Source organism: Lipotes vexillifer, unplaced genomic scaffold, assembly GCF_000442215.2.
Source record: "Lipotes vexillifer unplaced genomic scaffold, Lipotes_vexillifer_v1.1 scaffold1358, whole genome shotgun sequence".
In the NCBI taxonomy this organism is placed as follows: Eukaryota; Metazoa; Chordata; class Mammalia; order Artiodactyla; family Lipotidae; genus Lipotes; species Lipotes vexillifer.
This window is the reverse complement of record NW_006779069.1, coordinates 822,626-825,297: the sequence shown is the minus strand read 5'-3', so window position 1 is coordinate 825,297 and position 2,672 is coordinate 822,626.

Here is a 2,672-nt window from a genome sequence, read left to right as displayed (position 1 = left end):
ACATTTCTTGTATTTTCTCCATTTTATTTCCAAGATTTTGGATCATCTTTACTATCATTATTCTGAATTCTTCTTCACGTAGACTGCTTATTTTCTCTTTATTTGTTATATCTGGTGGGTTTTTGCCTTGCTCCTTCATCTGCTGTGTGTTTCTTTGTCTTCTCATTTTGCTTAACTTACTGTGTTTGTGGTCTCCTTTTCATAGGCTTTAGGTTCGTAGTTCCTGTTGTTTTTGGTGTCTGTTGCCAGTGGCTAAAGTTGTTTCAGTGGGTTGTGTAGGCTTCGTGGTTGAGGGGACTAGTGCCTGTGTTCTGGTGGATGAAGCTGGATATTGTCTTTCTGGTGGGCAGGTCCATGTCTGGTGGTGTGTTTTGGCATGTTGGTGGCCTTATTATGATTTTAGGCAGCCTCTCTGCTAATGGATGGGGTTGTGTTGCTTGTTGTTTTGCATAGGGTATCCTGCACTGTAGCTTGCTGGTCGTTGAGTGGAATTGGGTCTTGGCGCTGACATGGAGATCTTTGGGAGATTTTTGCCGTTTGATATTACATGGAGCTGGGAGGTCTCTTGTAGACCAGTGTCCTGAACTTTGCTCTCCCACCTCAGAGGCACAGCCCTGATGCCTGGCTGGAGTACCAAGTGCTTGTCATCTATACAGCTCAGAATAAAAGGGAAAAAATATGAAAGAAAGAAAGAAGAAGATAAAATAAAATAAAGTAAAGTAAAGTAAAATAAAATCATTAAAATAAAAAATAGTTGTTAAAAAATTTTTTTTAGGTAATAAAAAAAAAAAGAAAGAAGAGAGCAACCGAACCAAAAAGCAAATCCACCAATGATAACAAGTGCTAAAAACTATACTAAAAACAACAACAACAACAACGGACAGACAGAACCCTAGGACAACTGGTAAAAGCAGAGCTATACAGACAAAATCACAAATAGAAGCATACACATACACACTCACCAAAAGAGAAAAAGGAAAAAAAAAATATATATATATATCGTTGTTCCCAGTGGCCACCTCCTCAATCTGGGATGATTCGTTGTCTATTCACATATTCCACAGATGCAGGGTACATCAAGTTGATTGTGGAGATATAACCCGCTGCTCCTGAGGCTGCTGGGAGAAATTTCCCTTTCTCTTCTTTTTTCACACAGCTCCTGGGGTGCAGCTTTGGATTTGGACCTGACTCTGTGTGTAGTTAGCCTGAGGGCATCTGTTCTTCACGCAGACAGGACAGGGTTAAAGGAGCAGCTGATTCAGGGGCTCTGGCTCACTCAGGCACGGGGGAGGGAGGGATACGGAATGTGGGGCGAGCCGGCGGCGGCAGAGGCCAGCGTGATGTTGCACCAGCCTGAGGCACGCTGTGCGTTCTCCTGGGGAATGTGTCCCTGGATCACGGGACCCTGGCAGTGGCAGGCTGCACAGGCTCCTGGGAGGGGTGGTGTGGATAGTGACCTGTGCTCGCACACAGGCTTCTTGGTGGCGGCAGCAGCACCCTTAGCTTCTCACGCCCGTCTTTGGAGTCCGCGCTGTTAGCCGCGGCTCACACCCATCTCTGGAGCTCCTTTCAGCAGCGCTCTTAATCCCCTCTCCTCGCGCACCAGGAAACAAAGAGGGAAGAAAAAGTCTCTTGTCTCTTCGGCAGCTCCAGACTTTTTCCCGGACTCCCTCCTGGCTAGCTGTGGTGCACTAGCCCCTTCAGGCTGTGTTCACGCCGCCTGCCCCAGTCCTCTCCCTGGGATCTGACCTCCGAAGCCCGAGCCTCAGCTCCCAGCCCCTACCCTCCCCGGCAGGTGAGCAGACAAACCCCTCGGGCTGGTGAGCGCCGGTCGGCCCCGATCCTCTGTGCGGGAATCTCTCCGCTTTGCCCTCCGCCCCCTGTGGCTGTGCTCTCCTCCGCGGCTCCGAAGCTCCCCCCTCCGCCTCCCGCAGTCTCCGCCCGCAAAGGGGCTTCTAGTGTGTGGAAACCTTGCCTCCTTCACAGCTCCTTCGCACTGGTGCAGGTCCCATCCCTATCCTTTTGCCTCTGCTTTTTCTTTTTTCTTTTGCCCTAACCAGGTACGTGGGGAGTTTCTTGCCTTTTGGGAGGTCTGAGGTCTTCTGCCAGTGTTCAGTAGGTGTTCTGTAGGAGTTGTTCCACATGTAGATGTATTTCTGATGTATTTGTGGGGAGAAAGGTGATCTCCATATCTTACTCTTCTGCCATCTTGAAGCTCCTCTACTTAATGTACTGAGGTGCTCCTGTGTTGGGTGCATAAACATTTACAATTGTTATATCCTCTTCTTGGATTGATCCCTTGATCATTATACAGTGTCCCTCCTTATCTCTTGTAACAGCCTTTATTTTAAAGCCTATTTTATCTGATGAGTACTGCTATTCCAGCTTTCTTCTGATTTCCATTTGCATGGAATATATTTTTCCATACCTTCACTTTCAGTCTGTATGTGTCCCTAGGTCTGAAGTGAGTCTCTTGTAGACAGCATATATACAGGTTTTGTTTCTGTATCCATTCAGCCAGTCTATGTCTTTTGGTTGGAGCATTTAATCCATTTACATTTGAGGTTATTATCAATATGTATGTTCCTATTACCATTTTCTTAATTGTTTTGTTTTTCTTCTCTTGTGTTTCCTGCCTACAGAAGTATCTTTAGTATTTGCTGTAAATCTGG